Source organism: Anolis carolinensis, chromosome 4, assembly GCF_035594765.1.
Source record: "Anolis carolinensis isolate JA03-04 chromosome 4, rAnoCar3.1.pri, whole genome shotgun sequence".
Taxonomy (NCBI): Eukaryota; Metazoa; Chordata; class Lepidosauria; order Squamata; family Dactyloidae; genus Anolis; species Anolis carolinensis.
Genome location: NC_085844.1, coordinates 57,480,009 through 57,506,727, shown reverse-complemented (window position 1 = coordinate 57,506,727; position 26,719 = coordinate 57,480,009). Strand labels below are relative to the sequence as shown.

The 26,719-nt window shown below is 38.0% G+C and overlaps 1 protein-coding gene across 5 annotated transcripts in view; it reads left to right on the top strand.

Moving 5' to 3' along the window:
• Window positions 1-26,719, top strand: part of greb1l (GREB1 like retinoic acid receptor coactivator) — a 200,191-nt gene that overhangs the window by 69,993 nt on the left and 103,479 nt on the right. For all 5 annotated transcript variants that reach the window (XM_008108646.3, XM_008108645.3, XM_008108643.3 and 2 more), the window contains one exon: window positions 26,608-26,707. The gene's annotated coding sequence lies outside the window, so the exon portion shown is untranslated. The remainder of the gene's footprint in view (window positions 1-26,607; window positions 26,708-26,719) is intronic.

Here is a 26,719-nt window from a genome sequence, read left to right as displayed (position 1 = left end):
GATTCTTGGCATCCTGAAACTGTCAGTGGTGGGATGATCCTCTATCACCCAGAACAGAGATCTTCAAACTTTTAAAGCAGAGGGGCCAGTTCACGGTCTCTCAGACTGTTATGGGAGTGGACTGTAGTTTGAAAAAAACCATGAATTAATTCCTATTCACACTGAATACATCTTATTTGTAGTGCAAGAAAACAATAAAAGAACAATATAATATTTAAAATGAAGAACAGTTTTAACCAACATAAACTTACCACTATTTCAGTGGGAAGTGTAGGTCTGCTTTTGGCTGACTGAGAGTCAACTTAATTAGGATTATTGTTGTTGTGTACCTTCACGTTGTTTCAGACTTAGGGCAACCCTATGTCTAAAGTGTAGGACATGGGCCGAGTAAATGACCTTGGAGGGCTGCATTTGGCCCATGGACCTTAGTTTGGGATCCCATGGTCTAGAAGATTATCCTACCCTTGTCAAGTGTTTAATGGCTTCAGCATGTCATTAGAGTTATTCTTCTTAAAAGCTAACTTCCTGAAACTCTGGATCCATTATATTGCTTGTGAATAACCAAGGACTGTTCAAAAGTGCTATAGTGGGGTATATTTTCAAGGAGCGCTTGCTATTCTAGGCATCTATAGAGACATCAAGGCTTAAAATCCTTTAAAATTAGAAAACTTTTACAGACCTCTTTGGAATGTGTGGGACTGCAACTCTGAAATGTGCAATTGTCAGATTTGCCCTAAGATCTCCTGGTACCATAAAAATAAGGGTTCTGGGAGACAACAACAAAATGAGTAATAGAACAGACTTAGAGTTAGCCAGGAAGCACTAAATTGCATGTTCTGTGCTAAAACAGAAACATTTGGTAACCAACTGAGCTATGAAAAAAGGAAAGCATTGCTGTACTTCTAATAGTAGTTTTTGATATTTTTGTCATTGCAAATAGAGCTGTGCTAAAATTCATGTTCTCAGAAAACAAAAAGAAATTGTTTATTCTAAGCTGACCTCCTGCCCACCTCCTGCCAGTTCTAAAGTACCTACAGGGCTCTCGGCATTCTTCATCCAAAGTACATTGTGTTTGTTTTCAGATGCATACTTCCCGACTGAATGAGAACACTCTATGGCATGTGTTCGATGTACACTCTTCAGAAACATACAAAAAGAACATTAATAACACTGTTGTCAAATTTTCTAATGTTGCTGCCAGCCATTTAGAGTCTTTCTCTGACCCTAGAGTTCTCTGTGTTTCTTCGTTCTAAAGGAGGCACATTTTATGCTGCAAAGAAGTCTGAAATCATTATAAAGTTTTCCTTTTGAGTCAAAGGCCCTTGAAAGTAACACATTAGTATGCTCCAGTCTTTCTTCCGTAATGATTTCATCTGCCCACAAAACATACCTATTTATTTATTGCGTTAAAAGTGAATTGAGGATACAGTTATAAAGTATTTGAAAAAACAAAGTTAAAAACTAGATTTCCTTTGACCAGAAGCTGTCCACTTGGAGTGCCTCTGGTGTCACTGTGAGAAGGTCCTCCATTGTGCATGTGGCAGGGCTCAAAACATACCTAATGGGTGGGAATTGGAAAAGGTAGTTACTAGGCTTGATTTCTTCCACCCTTGAACTTTTATAAATCAGTAGATGTCTTTTCCATGTTTTGTCTAGCAGATCTTTACAGTCAATGTTATAGGGGAACTTGTTGACTATGTTGGGCTGCAGTGGGGGTGGAGGACAGAGAGAGAACCTGAAAAATTGATTCCCCATCTCCTTTGGTTATCCTACCAGCTGTTTCTTCTTTTCCTCACCTCCTATTGTACTGCTTTCTGTCACAAGGATGGATCTGGAAATTGAGGCTGAGGGAAAATATGTGGGACCAACTTTAGTAGCCTTCATCCACTAGAATTAATTTGGCGTAAGTTTATGGGGAAATGACTGAGCAAGTGTTTCTGCTGCTCATCCATTGACTCCACGGGTAGGGCAAGTTTCTCAGAAAATCTTTTGAAGGTCACCCCAGCTCTGCTGTTGCTGAGAGATCTCCTCTAACATATTAAGAACTGAATGGAGAGGGGACAACTGGTGGAAATATGGAGCTGTGGGGCCTCATGTTGAAGTTCACCCTCAGATCCGGCAAGAGTTACCCTGGAGGACCTAAACATTCATAGAAAGGTATTTTCTCACATTAAAAAAATGAGTTTTCCCCATTTTCATGGGAATTTTGCTTCTAAATCTTACAATAGTGGGGGACTTACTATACAATACCTATTTGTGCTTTAAATAAATTGTTCTGAGGCTCCCAGAGTCACCATTTTGAGTGGATGGAGGGATATCAACGCAATAAGGAAATAACTAATACTTTGGTAAACGTCCACCTGATTTTCAACTAAAAAAACTCAGTATTCTTAACATAGGATAGAGTTCTAAAATATACATGTAGCTTCTGAAGCTGACTTCCTGCTGTGACTTGGAGTAAGGCTGGTATCTGGCTGATCGGCAGGGAACATTGTGAATTCACAGCACTAAGTTGCTGAACAAACAGAGAGAGAATGCTGGCATGGGCAAGGTTGTGTTGACCTTACCTGGTGGTCTGTCCACCGACTGACATGTTTCAAAGGTTAAACTAACTGTGGTGGAAATGTAATTGCTAGCGCACTGGCATTTTTCCATATCACACTGAAGAGTGCAATAACTGAGCGGCCTGGCTTTGTGTCCGCACATGTGTCTGCGGAGGGGGCTTTAAAAGTCACGTACACACAAAGGTCAATACCTGGACAGTCTTGCTGCTTTCTTTCCATTGCCCCCCTCTTTGCTTGAAGTCCCATTTTGTTGTTTTAACAATCGCCTCACTGGCAGAGAGAGGGGAGGGGGAGAGAGGGGGAGGGAAGAAATGGGAGAGAGAGAGAGAGAGAGAGAGAGAGAGGAGAAACAAGAGTGCCAGATGTGCATTTCCTAACAGCCACAAACAGACTCAGGAAAACACTGAAAAAGATGGGTCTACTAGCTCAGTGGTTCTCAACCTTCCTAATGCCGCTACCCCTGAATACAGTTCCTCGTGTTATGGTGACCCCCAACCTTAAAATTATTTTTGTTGCTACTTCATAACAGTGATTTTGCTACTGTTATGAATCATAATGTAAATATCTGATATGCAGGATGTATTTTCATTCACTGGACCAAATTTGGCACAAATACCCGATACACCCAAATCTGAATACTGGTGAGGTTGGGAGGGGGATTGATTTTGTCATTTGGGAGTTGTAGTTGCTGGGATTTATAGTTCACCTACAATCAAAGAGCATTCTGAACTCCACCAACAATGTAATTAAATCAATCTTGGCACACAACTCCCATGACCAACAGGAAATATTGGAAAGGTTTGGTGGGCATTGACCTTGAGTTCTGGAGTTGTAGTTCACCTACATTCAGCCTTCTCTGCCAAAGGGATTCCTAAGACCATCAGCAATATGTGTTTTCTGTTCATCTTTGGCGACCCCTCTGACACCCCCCTTGTAAACCCCCCCAGGGGTCCTGATCCCCAGGCTGAGAAAGGCTGTACTAGCTAACAGCATGGAAATATGAAAGAAATTATTTTCACCAAAACAAATTTTTTTTGCCAATGCTGCACTATTTCTTCTAAAAGGGAGCCTTGTGGGACCTTTAAAGCTTAGAGTTCACATTTTTTCATTTATGAACTCCAATGTAATTTTTTATGAATGCATCCCACTTCAGGAGAGAAAGATACAAATTTTCCCGTTACATCCATTTTTTATGAAGACAGTTGTCTTTTCAATGCTGGTAAGGGAGTCATTTCCATCAGACCTGGGTCAATGGACCAATTAGCAATACCTTCATTAAGGGAGAACAGAGAAATAGACTCTGCTTCATCACCATCATCTCTTGCCTCCATTGTTGCACAAAAAGTCTTTATGGTATGTGCTCTGTCTAATGTAGTGAGATCTATGAATTCTCGATTCAGCTCACTTGCTTCTTATTCTTTCTCAACATTTGTTGGGTCATAATATTCAAAAAATGACTTTTGAACAAGAGTAAGCAGAGTATTCAGAGCAAAGTCTTTGTGTATCTGGGTCTGTGTAGAGATCATCCTATGGCGTTGAAAGTTTAGCTATGCCTAAAATCAAAACTGTTTGCTGCTCCTGGGCTTTGTATGATGATGATGCTACTTTTACTTTTCAAATTATATCCTTATAATTTTACAGTTCTTGAAGTTATTAAAAAGCAGGAAAAATATATTCGAGAAATAAGTCCCATATTGAATTAATGAATGATAAAAGCAGAGAGAGGAAAACAGCCAACCCCCCAAATAATAATAAAGGTTTGTTTAATGAAATAAAGTATAATAATAAAATTAAAATAATACAAATGGTAAAATACTAAATAGTAAAAATAGTAAAATTATAAATTTATAAAATTGCCTAGATGATAAAAATTCTTTATGGATTTGCTTTGTGCAATACAAACATCTTTGTAAATGTCCAAGTTAGAGCAAATCCCAGAGTCAAGGTATATTCCAGGCAAAGACTTATGGAGCAATGTCCAGTCTTTGAGGGGATAATTTCACTAACCGGCAGCCTTTTGTGTCAATCAACTTCTTCAGCAAGAAGTCATCGAACTTAGTAATATGGAGGCCTCAAAAGAGATGGTTCACATACATACAGTCCACAAATTTCAGGAATCGGTGAACAGAGCATTTGGGGCTCTATATTCCCGGCAGCACAGTTTTTAAAAGTCGTTATTTAAAACAGTTGGAGCTAATATTTAGTAAGTGAGCAATATCTGATTTCCTAGTTAGCAACCTTAAAACAAAATGGCTAAAGGCTACTCAATGATTTTTTTAACCTTAGAATTTGGCATTGTAATTACAACATCCATGTGTTGAAGTGGGCTTGTTTGATCACGCATAGGAGACGCAGAAAAGCATCTGCAGTAATTGACTCTGGCGGTAGCACTGTTCCATAAATCAAGTTTGAAGCATCTGGAATAGCACTTGGCTGCTGCCATTTGCTCAGCCTTTCTGTACTGGATGGACCTTTAGCAATTCCAGAGTGCCAGCTGTCTACTGTGTGAACTTGCTGCGTTACTGTGTCAGCATTTAGGCTCCAAGCCAGCTGTCCAGGTCTAATGAGGCAGTAAAGACTGTTTTTTGAATATAGAAACATGGCAAACATCTGCTGACTTAGACTGAAAAAGGCAAGAGTAGAAACAGTCAAGGGTTGTGATGATGATGATGATGATGATGATGATGATGTAGATGTATTTATATTCCGCCCTATCTCCCTGGAGGGACTCAGGGTGGATTCCAAACATAAAAGGCAGGCATTCAATGCTTGAACATAATAACAATGCACCCATAATAACGAAAATTGACAATCCAACATATAAAAGCAAATTATGACTTTATAATTAAAATTAAGTGAAAAGTGCAACTTGTTATATAAGACATGAAACAAACATCAAACAGAAGCATCGATTTCCCAGTTCCTTGAGGGCAAATAGATCATTGCTCAAGATGTGTGGCGAACAGGGCATGGATACAGATAGCAGCTATTAATCAGGGATGTAATGGTAGTATTACCATCTATTCTCTCTCTCTCTCTCTCTGCAAAGCAACTAATGAGCAAGGTTTTGACTTTATCCTTGCAAAAATAAAAAGGCAAATATAATGTTATATATTACCCTATATACTCACTTGTGTAAGTCCAGGAATTTTAGTCAACCAACTCAAAAATCCTGGGTTAACTTGTCTTTGCTTCAACAGGACGACCGTAATGTAATTCAACTTCTTTAAAAAAAGGAATCATGTTGATTGAGTAGAGTGTTTAAAGGCAAGAACTTTAGTCTATCTCAGGAGAACCTTAAAAAGCACCACTGCCCTTTTCTCTACCATGATGCTGCTTCTGGACCTCTTTTTGAATGCTTGGGTTGGGGAAATGATGGCAGTGGCCTAGGCAGGTGTCCTCCAGAGACAGCATTGATGCTTTCCCTTCTCCATGGAATGGCCCTCCACTTCCATCAATCATTTCAAAATCCATAATTTTTGCCCTCAAACCTGCCTTTAATTTGTACATGAATACAAGGTATTCTGTGTGTATGTCGCTGATGCTAGACTTGAAAATTGGGATGAAAAGGTTAAAAATGGATTTGGTACTAGTTTCTCTTAGCATGATGAATAAAATGTTTAAGACCTATATACACATCTTCATAATTATTTCTAACATGCAATTTCTATGTCTACTGGACACTATGGAAGATGAGAGGAGACAAAAATCAATTTTACTAATGTTAATGGTTTCTTTTATATTTATTTATTTGCCTGTTCCCAATAAAATTCCTTATTTATTTTCTTGTTCCTAATAAAACGTATTATTTATTTGTCTGGTCCTAATAAACCAAAGAGGTTCCTTACAGTATGAAACCTTGTAGGCCAATTCCTTAGTAAAAATAAAATAAAAGTTTTAAAATGGGAATTCCATTTGTAACATGTGTCTGGCTGAACTGACACAAAAGAAGATATTTGTATGCCAAACAAAATTTTATATTTGTATACTATCTTTTCTTATGTCAGAAGCGAATTGAGGGTGCAGATATCATGTATTTAAAAACACAAACAAAGTTAAAAACTTGGCATTATACTAAAGGTCCTTTGACCAGTAGCTGGCCACTTGGAGTGCCCCTGGTGTTGCTGTGCATGTGGCAGGGCTCGGGTTTATTTATTTATTTTATTTATTTATTTACAACATTTCTACCCCGCCCTTCTCACCCAAGGGGACTCAGGGCGGCTTACAACAACCGGCAAAATTCAATGCCAAACAGATCAATAAAACAGCAACACATTTAAAACCATTAACAACTATTCATAAAATACAATACATAAAATACATTAGTCAGCTAAAACATATAGTTACTTAAAACCACTTTTCCACGGAACCATTTCACATAAACCTAAGTTCAGACCATGTCAATATATTGCTTATTCATTGTAGTAAGTAGTCTGTGGTTTGGTCATCTCCACACTTGCGTGTCTTGGACTCCACTTTGTAGTCCAATTTCTGAAGATTAGCTTTGCACCTCGTGGTGCCAGAGTGCACTCTGCTCAGTGCCTTCCAAGTCACCCACTCTTCTGTGTGCCCAGGAGGGAGTCTCTCATCCGGTATCAGCCACTGATTGAAGTTCCGGGTTTTAGCATGCCACTTTTGGATTCTCGCTTGCTGAGAATCCAAAAGAATCTTGTGAGTATCACTGTAGATCTTAGGAAGCTGTTTCTTGATTTAAGGCATTGGTTTACTGGCTAATATCCCAAGAGAGGGTGGGCCAGAGATGTCATTGCCTGGGCCCTTTAATTGCTAGCTGCTATTTCCCAATGGATGTCAGGTGGTGCAATACTGGCTCCAGTGGTGTAGGGCGTAGACATTCTGTGATAATGCGGCATGTCTCATTAAGAGCCACAACCCCTGTTTTAATGAGGTGAGATGTATTCCACACTGGGTATGCATATTCAGCAGCAGAGTAGCAATGTATGTATGTAATACATTGTATTTACGCCCATCTCCTGTAAACAATTAATTTTTTTCCCATCTTGTCATTTGTCCCACAGCACTTTATAACAATACTAGCTGTGCCCGGCCATGCGTTGTTGTGGCGAAGTATGGTGGTATGGGAAATAAAGTATTGAGGAATTGGTGGTAGTTAAGGTAAAGGGTAAACGTTTTCCCCTGACATTAAGTCCAGTCATGTCTGACTCTGGGGGTTGGTGCTCATCTCCATTTCTAAGCCGAAGAGCCAGCGTTGTCCGTAGACTCCTCCAAGGTCATGTGGGATGACTGCATGGAGCGGCGTTACCTTCTCGCCGGAGCAGTACCTATTGATGCACTCACATTTGCATGTTTTTGAACTTCTGGGTTGGCAGAAGCTGGGGCTAACAGTGAGGGCTCACTCTGGTCCCCCAATTCAAACCTGCGGCCTTTCGGTCCAGAAGTTCAGCAGCTCAGCGCTTTAACACGCTGCGCCATCAGGGGATATTATTTCCTAAAGGTTGTGAATATACAATATTTCTGATTGGTTTTTTTGTCTGTTGAAGTCAAGTATGAATGCTGCAATTAGGGAAAATGATTAGGATGTAATGGCCTTGCAGCTTTAAAGCCTGGCTGTTTCCTCCCTGAGTGAATTTTTTGTTGGGAGGTGTTAGCTGGCCCTGATTGTTTCCTGTCTGGAATTCCCTTGTTTTCAGAGTGGTGTTCTTTGCGATATATTATGTGCTTCTACTGTCTGTGGCCCTGAGAAAACAGAGGATTGGCCAGACTTTGATGATGGGAATACTTTGTTGGGAGGTGTTAGCTGGCCCTGATTGTTTCCTGTGTGGAATTCTCCTGTTTTCAGAGTGTTGTTCTTTATTTAGTGTTCTGATTTTAGAGATTGTACTGTTCTATTATACCACATTAATTTTTATATATTCTGATTTTAGTGTTTTTGAATACTTGGAGCCAGATTGTGTTCATTTTCACGGTTGACCGCAACACAATAATAATAATAATAATAATAATAATAATAATAATAATAATAATAATAATAATAGTAATAATAATGACTTTGGTAATACACAGTGCTTCACTCCCTTCTCAGCTTCCTTTCTGGAAGAATCCTTTCTTGGGAGGTGTTAGCTGTCCCTGATTGTTTCCTTTGTGGAATTTCTAATTTCCCAGCTTTCAGAGTGTTGCTCTTTATTTACTGTCCTGGTTTTAGAGATTATATTGTTCTGCATTATTCTATCCCAGTAATTATTTCATATTAAAGTAGAATCTCACTTATCCAACATTCGCTTATTCAATGTTCTGGATTATCCAACACAGTCTGCCTTTTCGCAATCAATGGTTTTGTAGTCAGTGTTTTAAATTCATTGTGATATTTTAGTAGTAAAATTGTAAATACAGTACAGTAGAGTCTCACTTATCCAACATAAACGGGCAGGCAGAATGTTGGATAAGCGAATATGTTGGATAATAAGGAGGCATTAAGGAAAAGCCTATTAAACATCAAATTAGGTTATGATTTTACAAATGAAGCACCAAAACATCATGTTAGACAACAAATTTGGCAGAAAAAGTAGTTCAGTACGCAGTAATGCTGTGTAGTAATTACTGTATTTATGAATTTAGCACCAAAATATCACAATGCATTGAAAACATTGACTACAAAAGTGCGTTGGATAATCCAGAACGTTGGATAAGCGAGACTCTACTGTAATTACTACTTAACATTACTGCACATTGAACTACTTTTTCTGTCAAATTTGTTGTATAATATGATGTTTTGATGCTTAATTTGTATAACAATTAACTAATTTGATGTTTAATCAGCTTTTCCTGAATCCTTTCTTATTGTCCAACATATTCACTTATCCTGCTGGCCTGTTTATATTGGATAAGTGAGACTCTACTGTATATTGATAATCTTATATTATCTGCTTAGAACTGGATTATATGAGGCCCCTTCTTCACAGCTGTATAAAATGCACACTGAAGTGGATGATATGGTAGTGTGGAGTCAAGATAATCCAGTGCAAAGCAGATAATGTAAGATTATAAATGGGTTATATAGCTGTGTGGAAGGGCCTGGCGCAGACGGGAGAGCAAACCAGCTGCAATTAACTGCAATCAATCACTCTGACCAGGAGGTCATGAGTTCGAGGCCCGCTCGGAGCTATGTTGTTTGTCTTTGTCCTATGTTAAAAAGGCATTGAATGTTTGCCAAATGTGTAATGTGATCCGCCCTGAGTCCCCTTCGGGGTGAGAAGGGCGGAATATAAATGCTGTAAAGAAATAAAGAAATATAATCCAGTGCAAATTAGATAATCTGTGTAAGAGGCCTGAGGCCTAAATCTGCCTGTCCCCTGGGCTGAGTTGGTTGCTAGGAGAACAAGTGGGCAGAGATTAGTCCTCTAACTGGCAGCAATTGGATAAAAACAATTATTGCTCTCCCTCTAATTAGGACTTTATTTTTCTTCTCTTTTTGTTGTATCAACCTAGAGGCATGGATGATGGGTTGTGTTGTCAAATTTCGAGGTTGGGGGGCCTGTTGTTTTGTTGGTCGCCGTGATGCCATCACTCATTTATATATAGAGATTACTGCACTTTAGTTCAAATGTCCCCTCCATACTACCCCCCCCCCCCATTAACCTGGTGATTCATTCCATTTTACTGTCTGTACTCATTTTATGCTTTTAAATGAGTTTTATGATCATTGTAATGTACTGTTTTATAGTGTCGATTTTATTGTGGTTTTATTTACTGTAATGTGTTTTAACTGTTGTATTTGTTTTGTTAGCCGCCCCGAGTCCCTGTCGGGAGATGGTGGCGGGGTATAAGAATAAAGTTACTTACTTACTTACTATTTTCCTAAAGTAACAAATGATTTTCAGTCTGTAAAGGATACTTGTGATGAATTTCCTCCAATTTTGATGGGGGGGGAATCTATTTTCCTGAAAAACATTTTTTCCCTGGCTTCAAGATTTCCTGGAAATCTTATATTTCTAGATGAGGCACACTGGCTGTGTAGCACAGTTTTTGGTTTATAAAAACAGTTGGCTGCAGCTTGAGAAAATTCCTTTTTGGGATGGCACCTCCCAGAATCCTTTAACTAACAGAGACTGCTAGGGGATTCTGGGACCATTAAAGTGTTCAGAGAGATTTGCTTTCAGAGATTTCCTCACCCCTTCCACCATTTTCCAATATATTCTTGAGATATTGCTGCCTTTGATTGCATGTTTTATCTTGCTTGATCTATTCTTTAATTTGTGGCAACCCGTTTTTTTTTGTTTTTGTTTTTGTTTTTGTTTTTTGTAATCTGACTTTAGGAATATGAACTAGAAATCGTTTTTGTAATAATATTGCTGAGCAAGATATCTAAGTGCTTCTTGAGGGCTTTTCCCTTAATCTACTTGCTGGAGTAGCTGCTGTCTACAATATTACGCAATATGTTCCGAACAGCCATTGTTCAAGGCTCTACTATTTACAATTTAGGTTGCTCCTCCATTATGTGGCCCTGAACAAATTTTGCAATGATGGGATGAACAAAGGCCATCTGCACTTGTCAGAGAGGGGAATGAGCTATTCGGAGTAGTACCTATCGTTGGTCCATGATATGGGTGGGGATGGCACATCATCCCACAGTCATGAGATAATTGTTGAGGTTGTTGTGTGCCTTCAAGTTATTTCTAACCTATGGTGGCCCTAGATGGACCTATCACAGAGTTTTCTTAGTAAGATAGGTTCAGAGCCTTCCTCTTAAGCTGAATTTTTTTCTTGCCAAAAGTCATCTATTGAGTTTCCTAGGCAAATGGGTATTCAAATCCTGGTCTTCAGAGTGTGCCATTCTTGTGCTTGGCCTCAGGCTTATGGTGATGATTCAGTACCTGTGATGAAAATCACTGGTGTACTTTAATGAGTAATAACAATTTCCAAAGCCAGTCATGGATATTAGCCTACAACAGGTCTTGGCCTAGGTTACATTAATTTTTTTAGGCCACTGACTGCCAACCTCCCCCCCCCCCACACACACACACACCTCCAGCACAAACATTACTTGCTATATGAGTTGGTGGTTCTGTACCTTATGTTGATGCCACAATTATTTCTCAACCAAAGGTGAACTCCTGAAATGGCAAGCCTCAGAAAAAGAGGTCACTGATGTAGCAGTAGAAGCTACTTCATTGTTTTAATCTTTGCCTCTACAATGTTTGAGATTTTCATCAAATCACTGCCTAAACTTTGCGATGACTTGCATTTCAAATTTTGCAAGTAAAAACATATGGTTAACATCTGAATTGAGTATAGGTGTGTAGATGGATTTTTAAAAAATCCAACAGATTAAAATAGAATTAGATCCATTGGAATTTCTTGTTATACGTTAAAACAGACTTCCCATATGTAGTGTTTAAATGCAAACGTAGCAGTTTGACACCACATTGACAGCCATAGCTCAGTGGGATCCTGGGGTTTTTGGTTTGACTTTTCCAGAGCGGTATTAATTGGCAGAAATGTATTCCAAACTACAGAGATTCATAACATGGTGCTTTGGCAGCATGGTGATGTGGTTTGAGCATTGGACTTCAACTCTGGAGACCATGGTTTGAAGGAGAGGTGTGGCCTTTGTGCTTCAGTACTTTCTCAGGACCATTAAGGACAAAAATTTAAGCAAATATCTCTAGCAAGGTGTAGGGCTGTGACACTGCCACTGACACTTGTCTACTCATTACTGAAGAAGTAGTTAGTGGGTTTTGAAAATTGGTTTTTCACCTTTTGGCTAACTTAATAAAGATATCACCCAAATGTGCACTTGAGATTTTTTTAGTATATTTTTTGTAAGTTGCTATATAGATGTTATAAACTGTGGTTCTCATAATTCCTGACCTAGTTGAGACATCAGAGAGGAAAGTACTTGAGTAAAACTCCCTTAAATGATTATAGCATGTTAAGCTGATCTGATCTGATCTATAATACTTCTCTCCGTTAGAAAAGAAAGCATTTCTGATGTGTAATTTAGCTGTCTCTGTCTTGAACTTTCTAAGAAAAAGGAGATCTTTGCAGCCTAGAGGTAGTCCCCGAGCTGCAGACATCCAACTTATAAATGACTCATAATTCCAAATGGGGGTGAGACAGAATGCTCCAGCTTATTAATAATAATACTGGAGACTTTTGTCTAAATTAATGTTACTTCTTAAGACATTGTAAATCCCATAAGTATGCCATCCTTAACGGAGTGGTAGGTTCCTAATGAGAAAATAAGTCACTTCATATTTAGCTAGAAGCATGTCCCATTTATATTAATGGAGCATACTTCCAGCAGAGTAGAACTGGAGCATTGGTTGTATTCCTTTTCCAACTGAGCTGGGACTAAATTGAATTTAATTGAAAGGGGCTTACACTTTTGTGTGGGCCTCGATAAGACCTCACTGTTACAGTGCACTACTCTAAGGAGGCACGTTGTATGCTGGAAGTATTGAAAAAGCAGAAAATATATCCGAAGGGGGAAAGCATAGAATTATACATTGCACTGTAAACATCCTTGACATTTTAAACATAATTCCTAATGTACCAACATACTCACTTGCTGAAATATTTTTAAAGGTACATGATAATTTAGTCAGTGTGAGAATTATACACTGTTAACGGGGAAAAAACTAAATGGTTGAAATAAAAATGTCAAATCTCTGTTAACCAAAACGAAGACTACCCAAGCTTTTAAGGTCTCTAAAACTCTCAGATAGGCAGAATGCTAAATAAGACTAGAAAGGGATGGGGGAAAATAATATTGATGGTCAAGCCATTTAGTCTGCATCTGGTCATAATCCTGAAACGACTGAAAGAGCAGTTGGCTCAGGGTTGAGGGATAGATATTGTAGATTTTAAATAGATAGCTTTATATTCTGCCCTATCTTCCCAAGGGGTCACAGAGCGGATTCCAGCAACATTTGATTTTAGACAGCACTAAAGTATAACCATTGGATCTCTGCTGCTGCTGCTCAGTCGCATAGTCGTTTCCAACTCTTCATGACCTCATGGACCAGTCCCATTGGATCTCAGGGACTTATTAAGGCACAACCTAAAATATTTGATTTTATTGGGGCTCCAGTATATGTAATTTCTAGGAAGCATGGGGGAAAACCTAGTTTATATGACTAACTGTATTATGAGCACATAAAAAGAATCTCATCACTTTTAGGCCACCATATATCCTTTCCATATCAAACTACACTGTGGCAATCCAGCAGGAAATTGTAAGGAACTAAACAACAAATCTTAAAATCATTAAAGGTCTTTAAAATGTCACATAGTTTCTGAAGGAAAGGGACCAATTTGCCTGGTGAATTAGATGCAGTAAAGAGTCACATCCAGTAGCCTGTGAAGTCTCGGGGTCGTCAGCAGTTTCATTGCCTCAAATGGTGTTTAAGAATAGGGTAAGGTTTTTTTATTATAACTGCACAGTAAATGTACTTTGGGTTAATGAAGATCATTCCTTGATGTGTCAGAATGACCCTTTTGTTCTTCGTTTTATTCCTTTGTTGTTAGCATCTAATCTGTTTTTGCATTATCAGATCCAGGCATCACACAATGCTGACTCTAGCAGTGGTATTTATCTGGAATGCTGCCTTTTGTTTACTGGTTTTACCAGGCCTCCAGCACTTTCCTTGGTCATCTGGTATCTCCCACTAATGTGATTTGCACTCCTATACACTGCAGGTTGTCATGAGCTTTTATTAGGGAATTAGGCTAGGGCTTGCCACCCTAGTTGCTATTGCTAGTGAATTCACAGGATAGCTTGTGTGTTTTGTATGAGCTGCATTTTTATTTGTATCTTCTTTTTGAAAGACATTTTAATTTTAGTACATCTCTTTTGACTATGATTAAATTTAAATATTTTACATGTACTAGTTGCCATGTAATGGTTAAATGCTCCTGTTATTCCCCTATAGAGTTGGGCAGTTTTTTAACTAGTTTTTTTAAAAAATCCTTTTTGTTTTATGAGGATTGTATTTGTGAATTATTTTTTCCCATTTCCCCCCATACTGAGAAACTGGGAAACTGACAAGTTAAGAAAATAACACTGATCAGAAGTAGCAGAAAACATGTTGGATTTTCAAAAGTTTTGGACTTCAACTTCCACAGTTCTAGTCTCACAGCCAATGATAAACTAAGAACAATTTGGAAGGCTAAAAGTTTTCCAGCTATCTAATTTTTTTTTGTTCCCACAATTGGTCTCGCCCACTGTTAGTCATTAACAAACATGAACAGACATAATGTATCAACCTGGCAATTATTTCTATGTGTGTAATATTGGTTTAAAGTCCTCCTATAATCCCAATAACTGAATCCCAAGCACTGCTGTGATTACCAAGATCATATCTACATTGCGGTGTAAAATTAATATTATATCATTCGCTTAGTTGTTTTTTCTGGATATGATCTGAAGACAGCAAGGATGAAAGAACATTGGGTGAACTATTCAAAGGATAATTCTGGGTATTTTGTGTGAACCAGTTGTATGACAACACAACATTAACTTCACAAAACCTTATTATGCTCACTTACTGCTAATATCAAATTCTAATATTTGTAGAAACTTTTACTTATGATAATGCATAGGTATAATTTTCACAAGATCCAAGAAATTAAAGAGAAATTTAAGCCAAGGGGACAAGTTTAATGAACAAGTTAGAAATACATTTTTAAAATGATGGAAGAAATACACTGAAGAACTATATAAAAGAGATGAATTCAAGTAAGAACCATATGAAGATGAACCTCCAATTTTAGGAAGTGAAGTGAAAACAGCACTCAGAGCAGTGAGGAGAAATAAATCACCAGGAATAGATGGTATAACGAAGAGCGGACACCAAATATAACGGATCCTGCAAACACCAAATATACCACACCGCTGCCACCAATTATAACGTACTACAACCCCACTCTACACACGCAAGCACACGCACACGCAAGCACACGCAAGCACACGTATACCGTTTGATTTTAGATTTTCATTTACAATGGTAGCTGCCACCAACCTAAAATGTCTTTAGGATTTTTGTTGTTAAATGTGTCTGAGGCAAGCTTCTCCCATTCCCTGCCCATACTGTTTCCACCCCTGGCTCCCAAACTGATGTTCACTATGAGGCTTTTCTGTGGTATTTTATTGTTGTATTGCTGGAACTATTATAAAGGCTTCTTGATGGAAAGATACACTGTGGAGGCTTTTAAAAGTTGAAAAGAGAATAAAAAATTATTTTCTTAAAACAGGCAAATGATTACTTCAGAGAGGTACATAAGCGTAAATGGTTACAGAAGTTCTTTAGCTTAACTTAGTTATAGGTTTCAGATTACTTCACTTAGTTTCAAACAGTTCCCACCAACCAATCTATCTATTGGTCAAAAAACCCTCGCTCTATTTGCTAAGAATAGTCCCCTGGGTTGTTAACTAACTCTAACCTAGAGTCCTATTAACCAGCCCAGTAGTGAGAGTCAATCCCTTGAGTTATCTTCCCCAAGAGATCCAAACTGCCTGACCTAGCCTGTCAGTTTCACAGCTCTCCGTTCTCTCACACACACACCCTCCAAACTCCAAACTGCTCTTTCCTCTCCAAACCCCAAAACCGAACTGCCTCTGAGCATTTTTTCTCTCTCTAAGACTTGGCTCGTCCCATCTGCTCTGGCCAATCCTAGGATTCTCTCTCTAAGCTCCTCCCCCTTTCCAACCACACTCAAAATGGCTGCCTGGCATTCCTATACAAAATGGAGGCCTGCCTCACTCACTGTTACCCAGGCTTCATTCCCGGCCTAATAGGTAAGGTTCACTACAGCTGGCGTACCGATAGAAATGGTTTCAGCTACAAAGACAATTATTGTATACTTGGAGGAAGGAGGCATGAAAACTGGAGGAAGGCAGGAACACCAGTTATTTATGATATGCAGATGACACCACACTGCTCACAAACGATCACAACTTGGAACAATTACTTGGAACAATAATTACTTGGAATGATTAAGAAAAAGTAATGAACTTAAAAGTAGGTGATAAAGACGTTGAAGTAGCTCAAGTCTTTCGACCCATAACTCAGTCATTTGTCAGAGTAGAGATTGTAGTCAAGAGATCAGAAAATTAGGATTTGGAGCAGTAGCCATAAAGGAACCAGGCAACACCCTGAAATGTAAAGATACATATTTGAATACTGAAGTTAGGATTGCCCATGACATCGTAATGGCAATTTCTATATATGATTGTGAAACCTGGACAGTGAAGGGGAAAAAGATCAACTCATCTACTGAACTTGCTGATCGAAAGGTTGGTGGTTCAAATCCGGGGAGTGGCATGAACGCCCCAGCCTTTCCCAGCCTAGCAGTTTGAAAACATACAAATGTGAATAGTTCAATAGTTACCACTCTGGCGGGAAGGTAACAGCACTCCATGCAATCATGCCGGCCACATGACCTTGGAGATATTTACGGACAATGCGGGCTCTTCGGTTTAGAAATGGAGATGAGCATCTACCCCCAGTCAGACATGACTAGACTCAATGTCAGGGGAAAACCTTTACCTTTTATAGAGAAGAGCTGTGCGCACACTGTGGACTGCTAGAAAAATCCCAAGTCAATGGGTCCTAGGGCAAATCAAGTTTGAACTCTCCCTAGAAGCCAAGATGACTATTCCGAGATTGTTTGGCTATATCACAAGAAAATACAAGTCACCAGAAGATCATATTTCTTCTTGATAAGATAGAAGGCAGTAGGAAAAGAAGAATTATGTATTACTGAATGATAGACTCAGTTAAGAAAACCACACAGCCCTGTGTCAGCAGGACATGAGTATAGTGACCTGGGGGTCTCTCATTCATAGGGTCACCATAAGTTGAAGTTTAGGTGATGATAGATACAGTTGTTTTTCAGTTTGAGGAATATGAATGGTAAAACAACAGTCCTCTTCTCCCATCCACACAGTAAGGAATGACACCTCACTGCCATGTCTGGAATTCTTCTTCTTGACAGTTGTTCTGCTTCAGAGGGAGGACTGCTTATCAGTACTAAGTCAAGGGATTCTATGTAAACAGATATTATTTCATCACAGTTTCAGGTGAGGGACCCTTTGTGCTCCTGTTCTCCTGTGCCTTCAAGTCAGCTCCAATTTAAAGTGATCCTGGTCTCTCATAGTCCTAGTCCAACATTCAAATGACTATAGCATACTGGCTTATGTGGCTTATATACAGAAAACTACAAGTGCATTTTTCATCTTTCTACTTAGAAACACTAACAGGAAACCGGAATATCGATGTTAAATTTTATCATGTGGCATGTAGCATTTAACATATTTATTTGATTCTCTTGTAGATTTTTTTACTGGTTTTCTGACTGTTTAATTCAGAATATCTTTTGCAGTCTGATAATTTAGTTCTAAAACAGTTATATGTTTATAACACTCATTATATCCTCCTTTTCATCCAATGAGTTTAGCTGAAAGCTACATAGCACCGAAGTTCAGTTAAATCTATTACTAATGCACATTCCAGCATTTATCTGTTTAAACCTTTATAATTGTTTTGATAAGGCAGTCAATTATTTCCTATAATTACACTATATAAAGTCTCTCCCCCTTCCCCTACCCACTACTCATTGCAAATTAGGATCAGTGTGGTTTTCTGGGGTAAGTAGCAAATATTTTGAAATGCAGCTATTTTAAATAAGGTAAATTTGACAATCCAGTTAGAGGGTAATTCTGAGAATAAATCCAGCAATTTCTTGCCAAGTTATGCAACAGAAAGACAGCAGATAATAGAAAGCAAAAGAGAACATCAAAGCACTCCAATGGGAAAGTGAATAAAATAAGAATCTTAGTTTTCCTTTTACTGTTGCCAATTTGTTTTCTGTTCATAGCCAGCAGGAAAATATGCATTTAATATCTGTGAACATGACTTGTAATATAGGATTTGCAGTCGTATGCACACGTCTCGGGGAATAAGCTCTGTTGATTACAGATCGCATACCAAATGGCTCAGATTTGAAGCGTGTTTACATAAATGGAAATTTCTTTGATATCAGTGAGACCTTATACAGGTAACTGTGGTTCAAGGCTTCGGTTGCCTGTATAAAACAGATATTAAAGATGACACTAGCACGTAGTTTTTGCAAATTGAAGTTTTTCTGTCATGATTAATTAGTATAGTGAAATTCTGCTCAAACAGGAGCTGTATAAATTTAAAGCTCTAAAAAACATTCTAAATAATGCAGTTACAGGATGTATCTGATAATAAGGGCAGAAGATATAAATGGAGTCATCGTGCCCTGACAATAAATTTAAGAAGGTCCCTGTGACCCATAAAATCCCAATTTTCATTGAAATCGTCTATGCTTCTTAAACTGTAGACATTTAAGATACAGCCTGTACCCTGCCTGGTGTATGACTTATTGCTAGTTTGAATGGATTTGTACTGATCTGTATTTTGGAACTAGTCACTTAAGGACACTTGAAGCTTCTATTCTGTTTAAATCCATGTATGCACGTATACACTTCCTTTTATATTTACGCACAAATGTTTCACAGATATAATTCTGTGAGTTTTAGTAGCCATTTATGAACACCCTGCTATACAATTTGCTATTAGTTGTAGATTAGATTTAAAGGGACAAATGGTACAAGTCTGGAAGTTTTCTTTCAATCCGAATGGGTCACACAAAGACTTACTTTCTTTTTCTTTTCAAAGTTGGCTGACTTTACAGCTCTGAACAGAGGCCAAACGGAAGATAAATGACAGCTACCCCCTCTTGTATTTTGCAGTGTTTTAAACCCAGGGGTTTAGCTGAAGGGACTTAAGGAGTTTTTGAAATGCAAAGAGGTTGGTGAAGGGTAAGCCCTTTCAGAGTTTTCATTTTGATGGATTTTTCTTCCCTTGGGTGCATTTTTTTTTGCACTGGATGTGATTTGGAAAGCTACAGGGTTTTTGTTTTGTTTTTGATCAATCATGCAATAAGAACTTACCATGAGGGTGTACTTTTTCCTGCATTCATATTGATCCTATTGTGTTTAAAAGTAGTTAATTTAATGAGGGCCTTTAAAAAGGGGGTTGGTATAAGACACAATTTAATGGAGTTGTCATTTCAAGGTCATGTTCCTATGTTGGCAGCTTCTTTAGATAAAGGACTGAGGTTTTGACAACAAACTTTATTGTATCTTCTCCAGCTGGGGCGAGGATTAGATCAATGGCCATATGTTCATATATGTGTGTATATATGTGTGTGTGTATATATATATATGTGTGTATATATATATGTGTGTGTGTGTGTGTGTGTGTGTGTGTGTATATATATATATACACACATTCCATTCATGTTCAGATACATGTAATTCAGCAGATGTAATAATAATATTACAAATAGGATAGAATCGAAAAGTTAACAAGTGTAAAACTAACCCCAGGCATGCTAACAAATTATGTTTCCGCTTGTTTATTATAATAATATAGTAATAAAACTTTATTTATATACCGCCCTATCTCCTCAAGGGACTCAGAGCAGTTTCCAACACAACAAATTAGATATGTATACATTGAGTCCTTGATGTCCACTGAGGTTTGGTTCCAGTATTTCCCATTAATACAAAATCCATGGATGTTCAAGTCAGAGTATATACTGTACAAGGGTGTAGTAAAATATATATATTGGGGGAATCTGAGAATCTGTGAATGTGGGGGCTGATTGAATTATATGGAATTATAATTATACATATTATTGTATAATTCAGTATATATTAAATTATATGAGGTGTATGCAGGGTGTTTGAAAAAGAACTCCCTAATTTCCATTTAATTATACTTAAAACTAAGGAGTTCTTTTTCAAACACCCTGTATATTAGATAAGTAAAGAGGAATGTGCCAAAATACTAGCATCTTTTCAGAAAAAAATAAATATATATATATTAAGATGTATAGGAAACTGAAAAAGGCTTTTAATTATTTGTGTTTCCCCTCACTTTGCCAATTGTGCGATATTGTGTGATACGGTGCCCACCAAACTTTGTGCAAGCAGTTGTTAACTCCTTCTGCTCCTTCTTAATTGGTCCATCCCTCTTGTTATCATAATCAGTACCACTTCTTTTGATGTCAGGATAAATAAATATTCCTGTTTCTGAGTGAAAGTTCTGCATTTCTACATACAATCAGAATTTGTTGTAGAAAATTAAAATATATGTATTCCAGAACAGAAGTTGGCTCTTTGAAACCATATCTTCCATTCAGTATTTGTGCAATTTTACTACTTGGGAGATGTTCATATGACCTTTATTTGCTACAGAAGTGATTTCTAACTCAACATAGCAGCTTCCTTTTTTTTTCTCCTCAGCACAGTAGATTTTTTCTTTCTATTGCCCAGATTAAATATTGTACAATGAATGATTGTACCTACTTTAGGGATACAGTAGTTTAAGATAGATTTGATATGATGTGTGAACTTGCAATGATCACTTTAACCTGTTAAATTTTATATTAAATATTAATTGGACTAATATTTTGGAAGTAAAATTATATATGAAACATTCATAAAAATAAACAAATTTAAAAATGATGCTATATATAATGTATATGGTATTTTCATGAATACATACATTAAGTAAATATATAAGGTAAAGGTTTTCCCCTGACATTAAGTTTAGTTGTGTCCAACTCTGGGGTTGGTGCTCATCTAAGACGAAGAGCCAGCATTGTACATAGATGCCTCCAAGGTCATGTGGCCGGCATGACTGCACGGAGCGCTGTTAACTTCCCGTTGAAGCGGTACCTATTGATCTACTCACATTTGCATGTTTTTGAACTGCTAGGTTGGCAGAAGCTGGGGCTAACAGTGGGAGCTCACCCCATCCCACAGATTTTAACTGGCAATCTTCCGGTCAGCAAGTTTTGCAGCTTAGTGGTTTAACCCGTTGTGCCACATTATGCTACTATATACTATGTAGTGTTTACGGAATTTTCGTGAATACATACATTTAGTAAACATACACATTTTATATACAATATATCACGTTCTTATACAAAGATATAGTAGTTTCATTGTCCTGAGTGCCTGGAATAACCTGGAAACTATAACACAAATTTGATTGAAACCTGATGTAATTTTCTTGGAGCCAGATGTGATTGTGCTTATACGTAAGCTTGATTGGGTTCGATGGTGAATATGTGTTAATTATGTGTAAACCTTGATCCAACCAAACATTCCTCAGTTTGAGACTGTTGAATGTTCTGTTTCATTGTACTCTTCCTAAACAACAATATCATTTTTGATTTTGTTAATTTGTGAAAATAAACATTAGAAAACAAATTTTCCTCCCAATAGAGTAAACCCTAGTTCACTTCTGTAGTATGTAGTTTTCAGGAATCTGCTTTCTTTGATTTGTTGTGAAATACTTATTTTCTTTATAGCTACGTTCTTTTCTCACTTGTGAGCGGTTTACGATGTAACATCAGAAGGACGCAGCGTTAAGGCTGCTGTTGTATTTCTCCCTTGAGTTCCTAGAGGTGATGTTATCTTTTGTTCACTCAGCAATATGGTCATTTCTAAGAGCATCTGTCACTTGAGGCCTTGTAAGATAGATGAGTCTCAAGTGAACTGCTGGTTGAAGCAAATGGTGAAAATAAGGAAAGACAAGGGGGCAGGAGGCTTTCAAAGAGGGCAGACAACAACAGTTAGAAGGGCAGTCCTTACAGGAAAAAAAAGCTTCAAGATGAATTACACGCTGCTCTGTTTGGATTTCAGGATTCTCCAGTGGATATAATCATCAGACCCAATTATCTGAAATGATGGTAAACAGAGAAATCTCATTCACTCTTTTGAGTTTTGTTGTCATCGGAATAATCAGAACTGCAAAAATGCTATGTTGTTTTGTTATGTTTTATATCATAGGAATGCTTTTTTGGGGTCACCTTGCTAGAGCAAAGTGGTGTTTATTTTATGGTTTGTATATGATATATATTTTGAATATATTTCAAACTGTATACAAAAATAACAGAGAACTGTAGTGTGCTTTGCTGGAATTGGTATATGATCGCTATTCTTAAAAATGCATTTTGCAGTGTGCTATTTAGTTTAATACAAAGTTTTATCAGATTGTGTCATTAGTTCCCAGCTTAAAATAGCAAACATCTTGGAGTTACTCAGTGTCCATTGTATCAACACAAAAAAGCTCCATAATTTCTTAGTTTGGCTAATTGTATTTGGCATATTTTAATGAATCATAGATAGAAAAAAAATATTAGAAGCTAGAACTTTTCTGGTAAGAAAACTTAATATATATCTCACTTTCAAACTGCATGTATAGATGTATTATGTACATATTCACACAGAAAAGAGAGAGACCTCTTACTTTTGGCAAGCTTGAGGAAGTGTCAAAACTCTGTGCTTGCAAAATGATTTTGTCAATTTGCTTGCTGTGTCACTTCATGCAGAGGGAACCAGGAGTGGAAAAGGCAAAGAAATTAAGATGATTAGAAGCTTTACTTTAAAGATTCCCAAATGGTAGAGTAGCTCCCCCTTCAATGGATGTAAATAATAGATGAAAGACTGAGAATGACAACAAAGGATCAGGGTGCTTAAGCGAATGTGTGCAGCCTGAATAGAGGTCTGTGGCTCGGGGCAAAAGGTCTTAGCTTTGAGCATAATTGGAAGAAAATACAAAGATGTCATTACTAGCAGGTGAAATGTTCAGCACGTGGCCCCGAAAATAGCAGTTTCAGCTCTGGTGCTGTTGGAATTGGATTATGGACGTTAAAAATAATCATAATGAAAGCATTTGCCGGGTCAGGAGCAATGTAGCTTGACTCTAATGACCATAAGTGATTGTTTTAAAAGCTGGAGGTGTGGAAAGTGATACAGCTTAGAGGGAGTTCGAGAATGAGGAGAGCCGCAAATCAGGGCAATGAAGAATACTTGGTTGGCCTGGCCCTAGACTGGCTGGATGCTGTATTATAATGATAGATATCTTCCTTGCTCTGCTTGAATTATTCAGCATTTTTGAAAGTTGTGGAACATGGTTAGAGATTAACTTCATTATTGTACTATTGGCATGATTTGAAATGGGAAGTATATTGCATCAAAGTTAAGTCTTTCTGATTAAGAAGATGGAGTTTATCTTTTATATATCCCTAAACCTACCCTGCAAGGCTTGGATTAATGGAGTAACCATTTCAAGGTCATGTTCTGGGGCCAGTAGCTACTTTGTAAGACAAAAGGTTCCTGTAGAAGGAAATGTGCTCGGACCCTTGGAGGTTGCAGCTATGCAATGCTTAATTTAGAAGTTCCCAGCTGTCTCAGCCCTGAACACATGTTAGGAGGAAGGGTGAGTAGAATTACATGGCTCCTTATTGTTCAGTCACAAAACTTCAGCAGTTCAAACCAAGTGACAACCAGTTACAAGTCGTCTACCCTCATTATAAAGCTGGATCTTCCCATGCTGCTATGGTCACTCAGAAATGTTGGTCAAGCTTGGTGCATTGCATTGTTGCAGTCTACAAAATTGTTTCTTTATGAGTTTAAGAGCCTGTGTATGGTAGCGGTTGAGTATTCAATGCTGGGAGACAAGGGTTCAAATCCCTACTTGGCCATGGAAACACAGTAAGTGACCTTGGGCAAGTCACATTCTCTAAGGGTGCATCTGCATTGGTATTTAATGCAGTTTGGCACCACTTTAACTGCCATGGATAAATGCTATGGAATCATAGGACTTGTGGTTTTACAAAACCTATAGCCTTCTTTGCCAAATAATGGTGATGCCTCATCACACTACAGCTCTCATAGCAAGTGGTGGGAGCCTCAGGTGACGCTATGGGCTAAACCCTTGTGCCGGCAGGACTGCTGACCGAAAGGTCGGTGGTTCGAATCTGGGGAGTGGGGTGAGCTCCTTTCTGTCAGCTCCAGCTTCCCATTGAGGGACAGGAGAGAAGCCTCCCACAGGATGGTAAAACATTTGGACGACCCCTGGGCAATGTCCGTGCAGACGGCCAGTTCTCTCACACCAGAAGCGACTTGCACTTTGAGGCGGGCTGCTCCTGAAACGAAAAAAGTTAAAGTAATGTTGGACTGCATTGATTCTACAGTGTAGATAATGCCCTCAAACTAAGAAGAAGGCAATGGCAAACACTTCAGAACAAGTCTTGTCAAGGAAATCCCAGGATAGGTTCATCTTAAGGTCCCCATAAATCAGAATTGACTTGTAGTTACATAAAAACAACCATGTGGTCAAAGCCGCAGAGTTTTTCAGTAACCACATAATTGATGACTATCTGAATACTTCTCTTTAATGTTTTGCTATACTGCAATATACTGTATGAAAACAGGTTGTAATAGATTTTTTTTTTCTATATTACAAGGTAAATTTAAATTCTCTGGTACACGAAAGTTACCTTCCTGCATCCAGATTTTCATTTCTGGGTTCTAGTCTTGTAAAACATAATGTTCTCTTTAAAAGCACATTGTTTCTTTTGGATGTCCTTTCTGGCATGGTTAATGTCTGTTACTTTATCATAAATACTATGTAAACATTATGTTACATTATGTGTGTTACACTGTAATATAAACGTATGTAAATTTGCATATATTTATGCATGGAATTTGTTGATTGAGAAAACTCTTGAAACATAATAACATTACACAATTTATACATTTCAACTTTTCCTTTTCTCATCTTAACGTGAACATGCATTCAGATGCATTTTAATTTTGTTAGTGACTTTAAAAAGTTAAGGTAGTAGACTTTGCTAAATGTAATGGCTAATGTATAAAGAAACATTCGAAAGCTTAAATCTAGCTTTTTGTTGTTATTTATTTTAAGTTGTCTTGAATTGCTATATTGGGAGAAAGGTGAGATAAAACTACAACTAAAGGAAATATAATTAATTAATTCAAGGTTGGCTTAAGTTTAGTGAATATTCCTACTAAGGGTTGAATAAATGGGGCCTTCATAAGTGTTGACCACAATTGCATCTACACTGTAGAATTAATGCAGTTGGGCACCACTTTAACTACCATGACTCAATGCTATGAAAGAGTAGTTGTAGTAATTTTACAAAGTCTTAGCCTTCTGCCAATGGCTTCTGGTGCCTCATCAAACTACAACTCCCAGGATTCCATAGTCTTGAACTCTTGCAGTTAAGTGGCAAGCCACATTAATTCTACAGTGTAGGTGCACCTATTCAGGAGTTCATTTAGTGCAGTGGTTCCCAACCTTTGGGCCTCCAGGTGTTTTGGACTTCAGCTCCCACACTTCCTAACAGCTGGTAAGTTGGCTGGGGTTTCTGGGAGTTGAAGTCCAAAACACCTGGAAGCCCAAAGGTTGGGAACCACTGATTTAGTGGGTCTAGTTGAGGCTAACATATGATTTTTTCCTCTCTCAAGCTCATATTACCCTCTTTCTGAACTTCCTGGCTAGATGGAAAATCTGTACAATTAAATCCTTCCATTCTTTTGTGTATCGGGAATGTGCCAAGTATGTATTTTCTTAGTATTGATTTTTCAGCATTTGGAGTCACCCGCCCCTGTATCAGGTGAATTGACACAAAGGAATATCCATATGGTGGTCACTTGAAACTCAAGTGGGGTGAAGTGTGCTCCACATGGTGCACTAGTGGTGTCTGAGTTTTTGGACACTGTTTATTTTGGAGACCAGTCTTTGTTTTGTTTGTCTGTGTCATTTTTTTGTGTTTTCAAAATATCCTCGGGATTTTTGATACAGCATTCTTTGGATGCAAAGGACCTTGTACTTTCCTAGTCTTGAAACTGTTAAAGAGTGCAGCCCAGCAAATTAGAGAGTCTGTGTAACACTGTTGTAAGGAACATTGCATTGTAGTCTTACACTGATTTACTCACTAGTAGTCCAATGGGAATCTCTCAAAGTGTGAGAATAAAACTGCAGCCTGAACATGTAATTAGACATGGAAGAATGTGTCATTAAGCATAGAAGTTCAGATAGATTTGTAATGCAAATTCCTACGTGATTTTTCATAAGGAGGCTCAACATTGTGAATTGGTATACATAATGTTCTAGGATCCTCAATTATTTTAAATCATTTTGTTTTGCTACAGGTCTTCAAAGCTTTCCGCAATTTGGATCAAGTGGCAGAACAACTGAGAGCAACCGTCCATCATGAATGCATTTAAAAAACGTTGAAAGAAATACAAGAAGGTAGCTCTCCCT